The sequence below is a fragment of the Mirounga angustirostris genome, unplaced genomic scaffold, assembly GCF_029215605.1.
Source record: "Mirounga angustirostris isolate CCGP_5_RB_7025 unplaced genomic scaffold, mMirAng1.0.hap1 SCAF_1, whole genome shotgun sequence".
Lineage (NCBI taxonomy): Eukaryota > Metazoa > Chordata > Mammalia > Carnivora > Phocidae > Mirounga > Mirounga angustirostris.
In genome coordinates this window covers 129,019,129-129,027,219 of record NW_026991709.1, presented here as the reverse complement: position 1 = coordinate 129,027,219, position 8,091 = coordinate 129,019,129, and the positions used below count along the sequence as shown (strand labels likewise).

At 42.0% G+C, this 8,091-nt stretch overlaps 1 protein-coding gene across 1 annotated transcript in view; it reads left to right on the top strand.

Annotated features, from left to right (window-relative positions):
* The first annotated feature begins 438 nt into the window (after positions 1-438).
* The window catches only part of COL6A5 (collagen type VI alpha 5 chain), a 129,250-nt gene continuing 121,597 nt past the window's right edge, over positions 439-8,091 (top strand). Inside the window, exon 1 of the mRNA XM_064588080.1 lies at positions 439-674. The gene's annotated coding sequence lies outside the window, so the exon portion shown is untranslated. The remainder of the gene's footprint in view (positions 675-8,091) is intronic.

Here is an 8,091-nt window from a genome sequence, read left to right as displayed (position 1 = left end):
CAAGCAAACAACAAGCCCTTCATCTAAGAACAGACAGTGCTTCTGGAGTTCTTCATTGTGATCTGTGTGCTAAATCACATCTTCATTTCTGTTGCCTGCTCCACTTTCCAACTCTGCTCTTGCTGGAAGCTCCTGGAGAGAACTGTTATCCTTATCATGGGTGTTCTCTCTCTCTCTCTCTCTCTGACCCCAGCTTCCCCTCTTTTGGAATTTTCTCTGCTTCTCTGCGGGAGGGTTCTGTAGATACCAGTGAGTAAATCCTTGGAGCTAAATAGCGAGTCCTCAGCCCAAGCAGCAGCAGTGACCTCAGCTCAGCAGCCAGCAGATAAAGGCTGCCCTCGGTTTCTGAGAAACTTCCCAAGTTCTTTTGGCCGCTTCCGGCTTCTCCGGAATCGCTGCTAAGCCAGCAGGCAGCTGGACCGTCTCTGGACACTCACATGTAAACCCGCTAGCAGTTAAAACCCCAGCGAGTAGGGCAGCCTGGCCAAGGTCAAGGGTCGGCGGCGGCTATAAAAGGCTGCCGCTGGTTACCACCTGCGGCGGCGCAGCGCGGACCCTGGCTTCCCGCGCGCTCCCTCAGGTCCGCCGAGGGCGCCCTGCGGACCCCTGCAGAACTGGGGCTTGGTCTCTGGGATTCTGAGCGGCCCCAGACCCGGGGAAGTTCGGGAAGCTCGGTGAGTGTGAGGTGCGGGAGCCTGAGGCCCAAGGTGGGCAGAGGAGGGCGCAGAGGGCAGATAATGCCGGTGTGAGTGAGGTTATTCCCCTCCGGTGATTTTGCACCTGTGGGATGCCCTAAAATCCGAGACTCTAAGGAATCTTGCAAATTGTTGAGACTAGGTTCTTAAAGGCTAGACTTAGAATTGGAAAGGACCTTAGAGCAGTGCTATTTGAAGTGTGGTGCAAGGACCCCCAGCATCCCCAAACCCTGGGGCCTGTTAGAAATGCAAATTCTTGGGCTCCAAGCCAGACCTGCCGAACCAGAATCTCTAGGTATGGGGACCAGGAATGTGTGTTTTCACAAGCCCTCCAGGAGAGTCTGCTGAAGCTAACATTTGCTTACCCCTGACTTTGAGGTCATTTAGTTTAAGACTTGCACCCCTCACTCCGTGCAGGAACTTCCAAGTGAACAGGAAGGGCTGCATAGATAATAAGCCATGAGGCATTAGATGCTAGGATATAGTCAGATATAATAAGAACTTTGAAACACTCATGGCATGTGGGAATTGCTGTTCAGTGTCAAACTGTGAACTGTGACGTTTGATTTCCTCAAAAGAGCACTCAGGGCTTTAAGGAATTTTACCGTGTCTCTACTATGTGCAAGGCTCCAAGCAAGGTTCTTTCTTTCTTTTTTTTTTTTTTTAAATGTTTTTTATTTATTCATGAAAGTCAGAGAGAGAGAGGCAGAGGCAGAGGGAGAGAAGCAGGCTCCCCGCCTAGCAGGGAGCCCGATGCGGGACTCGATCCCAGGACCCTGGGATCATGACCTGAGCCCAAGGCAGACGCTTAACCATCTGAGCCACCCAGACGCCCCAAGCAAGCAAAGTTCTTTCAAAGTGAAGGAGGGAGTTGTGTACTTTTAAGATCTCCGGACAGGTGGAGTAGTTTTCCTTTAACCAGGATCTTTGTAATTTGGTGTAGTGCTTCATACCCTCACATTTATTTCGGGTTTTGGTATTTAAGTGCTCCTCCTGAGGTTAATTTTTGTTACTGTTTTTAACCCAGAATGCCAGATTAGATTTTTTTTTTCAAAGATTTTTTGTTTTTTATTAGCGCGCGCGAGAGAGTACAAGCAGGGGGAGAGGCAGACAGAAGGAGAGGGAGGAGCAGGCCCCCCACCCAGCAGGGAGCCCGATGTGGGCCTCGATCCCAGGACCCCAGGATCATGACCTTAGCCGAAGGCAGACGCTTAACGACTGAGCCACCCAGGCGCCCCAGATTGGATATTTTGAAAGAGATTAACTTTGTGAGTTCTGAACAAAAATCCTTAAGAAAAACTCTAAAAATCCTTAAGACATATTTTTTGATGTTTGTATTGAAGTCTACTTAATACATTTTACAAGTAGAATATATAGGGATCCTGAGATTTCTTATGAATCAAAGTGAGAAAGACAATTTGTCATCTTCATTGATGAATCCAGTACCAGAGCTAGCTACCTCATAGAGACTCTGAGAAGAAATCAGTTGCTATGGGAAAGCCCCTTGGAAACGATTATGGATGCCATAGGGACCCAAATTATGCTGTTCCCTGATCTCTGAGGTTCTGTCGTATAAGTACCGCGCGCTAACCGATTGCGCCACTGGAGTTCCATGATCTCCGAGGTTCTGAACCATTCCTGCAGATTCCTTCATCACTGCTGAGAACCTCGCCCATGACATATTTGATGATGAAAGTTGTATGAATGGTTTGCTGTTAGTTGTGGTTTTTGTTCTCCTTTGGTGGCTTAACTTAAATATTAAGTCTAAATCTACTACTGAGTCATCCTGAGACTCTGGAGCAAATGTCTGTGGATGTTTCTCAGTTTTCCCCTCTTGTCAATGGGTGGATGCAGGGTATATGCTTTTGATGTGGTACTTGCCAGCATTATTCCAAAGTATCCCCCCAGAGTTTCCTACCTGCTATATGATTACAATATTGAATCTTTATTGATATGTTAAGTAGACAAAATACTTAATACAATGATCATAGTTAATTATGTATGCATATTTTAAGTTAAAACATTTGAGACGCTTGCTCACAGATTTCAAAGGCTAACTTCTGTTTTGAAAACAACTTTAGAAATGTCGGTTAAAATTACAAGTTATTGCTAAGAATGTCATGTGCCTGTGAAAATAAAGCTTGCCACTGTAAATATTCCTCATCCTGAATCATAGCTGCATGCGGAGCTTGCTCATAAGAATTCAAAGGGCATATATACTCAGCATCCTTTTATAATGGAATATAAGGTTTGCAACATAGGCCTTTTTTGGTCATATTTTATGTTGTTATTTCCCTCCTTCAAGTTCAAATCACCTTCCAAAAGAAAAGACTTTTTAACCCTGGGACATTTATCCAGAACCTCTAGCTCTGACAGTGGGGGACAGGAATTTACTTGAGATGTGTACTTTTCATGGCATTGGAGCTTGCTTTGAGGATGCCTCTGTCAACCTCCTAGGATCTCAGATCCAGGTCCTCTCTGAGCAGGTACAGAGGAGGAGGTGACGGGCACTGGGCAAAGTTGGGACCTAGGATACAAAGGAGATTCATGCTTACCTTATGAGGAAGGACTAGCCCTGGATTCTTCTGACCTGTTTGAATTCTAATCCTTCAAGCCATGTTTTGGGGTCATACTGTAATTCAAGACTTGGTCTCTGAAAAGTCGCTGTAAAATTCTACTTTCTTTGATGGACAGGAGTGACACTTTGAGACCTCTCCCGTAGCCAGGTTGGAGGATAATAAAGGATATGAAGAAGCCAGAATAGTGGAATGAGAACTTTATAAGGACAGTGTAGTGCGGTGGAAGGAACATTATCTTTGCAGTCAGAGAGACTGAAAGTTTGGGGGCAAGCTGTACTACCTCTCTGAGCCTGTTTCTTTATCAGTAGTAGTAAGGGTATAATCATCATGCAAAAAGACCTACTCTTCTTCTGGTTCATCCACCTTCAGTGTTTATTTCATTGGCTAGCATTAGCTACAAAGGAGGTTTGGAAATGTGTTTTTATAGCTGAGCACATTGCCCTATCCATCAGTATAGGGGTTCTATTGACAAAGAGGGAATACTGGGTAATGAATAGGCAACTAGGAGTTTCTGAAAAATGAATGCAGGACAAGAATGGTTCTTTGGAGATTGTAAAGTGACAGTGGTTGTGGTGGATAGTGGTGTGTACATGTGTGTGCATTGGAGAATAGAAGGTGGTAGAGAAAATGTGATAGTAAGTTTCTAGGCAACTAGATGGCTTGAGGATGTTCAAGTTAAGCAGAGAGGCCCCTGAACTAGAAGTGCTCTGGGTGTGAAATTGTGCTAATAATGGTATCTGTAGGTCTTGAAGCAGTTTACATAAATGGCTCTATTTAAATCTCACAGTAATCCTGAAAGGTCAAAAAATAGATGTGTTTATTATCACTTCACTGATAGAAAAGTTGAGGCTTAGAATTATTAAACCCTTGTGTATGAGCACATGCTCAGCACAGAGCTACTCTAGACCTTAGCTTTTCTGGCACCCAGTTGATCTCCTTAATCAGGAAGGGTCAGGTTGTAGAAGAAATGAGAGAAGGAAGATAACTTTGCATACTTCATTTTTACCATTGCAATAAGGTAAGAAAAAGTTGGGAAAGAGGGAGATAACATAATGAAATTTTGTAATTTAATAATTAAAGATGATTTAATGATCTAAGAGCCTATATACCTGGGTTCAAATCAGCATTTAATCACTTACTAGCTGTGTAAACTTGGGTAAGACATTTAACACCACTATTTTTTTCTGTCTTATGAGGTAATAGTAGTACTCGCCTCATAGAGATGTTGTAAAGATAACGAACAAGAAATAGTGACTGGTACATAATAAGAAATAAATGCATGCTGTAAGTGCTTGCTGTTTCAGATAGACCATAGCTAAGAGAAAAATTGGAAATCAATTGAGTTAATTGAGATAGCTGACTACAAGATAAATTTAGGAAAGAAACCAATAGTTTTTCTATAAAGTAGTAACAAGCAGCTAAGAGTATAATGAGAGGGAAATGTCTATTCTCAATAACAATAAACTACAGAATAGCTGAGAACTATCAATGTGAAATGTGTAGGACCAACTCCTATGGATCCCTGCTGCCTGAACTTTACCTTCCACCCTGTATATTAAATGAATGTGTCACAAACTATTTCTCATTTGAGAAAGATTAATTAGATGAAAACTTTTCCAAAGTAAAAAAACATCTGCATTAGCAGGTCAAAAGTTTCATCATATTCTGAGAAAACAAAAAACACCCAAACCCAAATAAGATTAGCATGGTGTTATTTAAGGAAAAAGAATAAAATATTCAAGCAGAAAAATAAAAAAATAAATTAGACTGGCCATATAAATGATCTTAGCAGCATCAGATTTCAGAAGACAATGACTCAGGGGCACCTGGGTGGCTCAGTCATTGGGCATCTACCTTTGGCTCAGGTCATGGTCCCAGGGTCCTGGGATCGAGCCCGGCATCAGGCTCCCTGCTTGACGGGAAGCCTGCTTCTCCCATTCCTGCTCCCCCTGCTTGTGTTCCCTCTCTCGCTATGTCTCTATCTGTCAAATAAATAAATAAAATCTTTAAAAAAAAGAAGACAATGACTCAGTGATGAGAGCTTAGAGGGAAAATGGCAAGAATGAGACCAGGGAATTCTATAGTCACATTCAGTAGATGGCTTGTGCTATATTTTCATTAGACAGCACTGATTTAGATTGCTGTGGATGGCAAGTGGGAAGGTATCAGAAAGACGTTCTTCAAGTTATGCCAGATGTCAGGGCTTATAACCTAATCCTTGTTACTCAGGTGTTTTCTGAGGACCTGCATTCTCTAGGAGCTTGTTAAAAATGCAGAATCTCAAGCCCCACTCCAGAGCTACTGAATCAGAGCCTGCATTTTAACAAGATACCCAGGTAATTCTTGTGCACATTAAAGCTTGAGAAACACTGTCTTCCTTAGCCACTTCCTAAAAGTTGTCTAGCCCAGCACTTTCTAACTGGTGTGTGTTGTAAGGACTGTGGATCTGCTGAGACATTGATCTCGTTAGCCTGTGGGGTAGAAGACCTTGGGCTGAGGACCTAAAGAATAATGTCATTTCCTTTGTGTATCATGATCTATGGCTTTGCTGTCCAGTATGGTAACCAGTCATCATATGTGACTACTGGGTTGAAATGTGAGTAATCTGAGTTGAGTTACGCTATAGGAGTAAAATACAAACCAGATTTTGAGGATTTAAAATGAAAAAAGAATGTAAAATGTTGTGTTAATTACTATATCGATTACACATTGAAATTACAGTATTTTGGGTATATTGCGTTAAGTAAAATACATTAATTAATTTCATGTATTTCTTTGCTAATGTGGTTGCTAAGATATTTAAAATTGCATATGTGGCTTGGGGCGTCTGGGTGGCTCAGTCGTTAAGCGTCTGCCTTCAGCTCAGCTCATGATCCCAGGGTCCTGGGATCGAGCCCCACATCGGGCTCCCTGCTCGGCAGGAAGCCTGCTTCTCCTTCTCCCACTGCCCCTGCTTGTGTTCCGTCTCTCGCTATGTCTCTATCTGTCAAATAAATAAATAAAATCTTTAAAAAAAATTGCATATGTGGCTTGCATTCTGTTTCTGTTGGACAGTGCTGACCTGGTTGCTTTAGGTGACGAAAAGAAAAATCAAAATAAAGAACCCAAGAATGGATATGGACTTTACCTAAGGTTTATTCCCTAACCAAAGAGGTAAAGGATCTGTACCCTAAAAACTACAGAACACTTATGAAAGAAATTGAGGAAGACACAAAGAAATGGAAAAATGTTCCATGCTCATGGATTGGAAGAACAAATATTGTCAAAATGTCTAGGCTACCCAGAGCAATCTATACATTCAATGCAATTCCTATCAAAATGCATCGACATTTTTCACAGAGCTGGAACAAATAAATCCTAAAATTTGTATGGAACCAGAAAAGACCCCGAATAGCCAGAGGAATGTTGAAAAAGAAAAGCAAAACTAGAGGCATCACAATTCTGGACTTCAAGCTCTATTATAAAGCTGTAGTCATCAAGACAGTATGGTACTGACACAAAAACAGACACATAGATTAATGGAACAGAATAGGGAGCCCAGAAATGGACCCTCAACTCTATGGTCAACTAATCTTCGACAAAGCAGGAAAGAATGTCCAGTGGGAAAAAGACAGTCTCTTCAACAAATGGTGTTGGGAAAATTGGACAGCCACATGCAGAAGAATGAAGCTGGACCATTTCCTTACACCAGACACAAAAATAGACTTAAAATGGATGAAAAACCTAAATGTGGGACAGGAATCCATCAAAATCCTAGAGGAGAGCAAAGGCATCAACCTCTGTGACCTCAGCTGCAGCAACTTCTTGCTAGACACGTCTCCAGAGGCAAGGGAAACAAAAGCAAAAATGAACTATTGGGACTTCATCAAGATAAAAAGCTTTTCCACAGCAAAGGAAACAGTCAACGAAATTAAAAGGCAACCTACAGAATGGGAGAAGGTATTTGCAAATGACATATCAGATAAAGGGCTAGTATCCAAAATCTATAAAGACCTTATTAGACTCAACACCCAAAAAACAAATAATCCAGTCAAGAAATGGTCAGCAGACATGAACAAACATTTATCCAAAGAAGACATCCAGATGGCTTATAGATATATGAAAAGATGCTCCACATCACTTGGCATCAGGGAAATACAAATCACAAACACAATGAGATACCACCTCACACCTAAAATTAAGACGTCAGGAAATGACAGATGTTGGTGAGGATGCGGATAAAGGGATACCCTCCTACACTGTTGGTGGGAATGCAAGCTGGTGCAGCCACTCTGGAAAACAGTATGGAGTTTCCTCAAAAAGTTGAAAATAGAGCTACCCTATGACCCAGCAATTGCAGTACTACGTACTGACACCAAAGATACAAATGCAGTGATTTGAAGGGGCACATGCACCCCAATGTTTATAGCAGCAATGTCCACATTAGCCAAACTGTGGAAAGAGCCCAGATGTCCATGGACAGATGAATGGATAAAGAAGATGTGGTATATGTATATATACAATGGAATATTACTCAGCCATTGGAAAGGATGAAATCTTACCATTTACATCAACATGGGTTGAATTGGAGGGCATTATGCTGATTGAAATGAGTCAGTCAGAAAAAGAGAAGTATCATATGATCTCACTGATATGAGGAATTTGAGAAACAAGACAGAGGATCATAGGGGAAGAGAAGAAAAAACAAAACAAGATGAAACCAGAGAAGGAGACAAACCATAAGAGACTCTTAATCATAGGAAACAAACTGAGGGTTGCTAGAGGGGAGGTGGGTGGGAGGATGGGGTTAATTGGGTGATGGGCATTAAGGAGGGCAT